Genomic DNA, 598 nt, shown 5'->3' on the forward strand with positions numbered 1-598 from the left:
AGGAAGGAAGGAAGGAAGGAAGGAAGGAAGGAAGGAAGGAAGGAAGGGAGGGGAACTCTGCCCAGCCATGGTGCAGGAACAGGCACGTCCTCGAATGTGGTCCTGGGGCCAAGGGACCCAGAGGTCTCAGCCTCATGATGAAAGACTGTATCAGGCTGTCCTCACCTGACACTGTGAGAACATCCCATTCATCTGACCCTCTCATTCAGATTCTGGATTCCATAATCTTTGCATCTCCAGGCCAGGCTATGTGAGAACAGAAAAATGCATGTGGCTCTCTTGAGAGTGTGCCCTGTCTAAAATCCACATCGGTGTATGACTTCTCTATGGGCGCAAATGAGATGTTTACACTAGATCAGGCAAGGAGAGATAAGTAAAGGCTACCAGCGCTTGAAGACAAAAGAAATGCACATAAAGCTATCAATGGGTAGATAGGGACTGGTGCTTTCTTTTTCTTTTGTTTCTTTTCTTTTTTTTCTTTTTTTTTTTTTTTTTTGAGATAGGGTCTGGCTCTGTCACCCAGGCTGGAGTACAGTGGTGCAATCATAGCTCAGTGCATCCTCAACCTCCCAGACTCAAGTCATCCTCCCACCTCAGC

The sequence above is a fragment of the Piliocolobus tephrosceles genome, chromosome 19, assembly GCF_002776525.5.
Source record: "Piliocolobus tephrosceles isolate RC106 chromosome 19, ASM277652v3, whole genome shotgun sequence".
NCBI lineage: Eukaryota > Metazoa > Chordata > Mammalia > Primates > Cercopithecidae > Piliocolobus > Piliocolobus tephrosceles.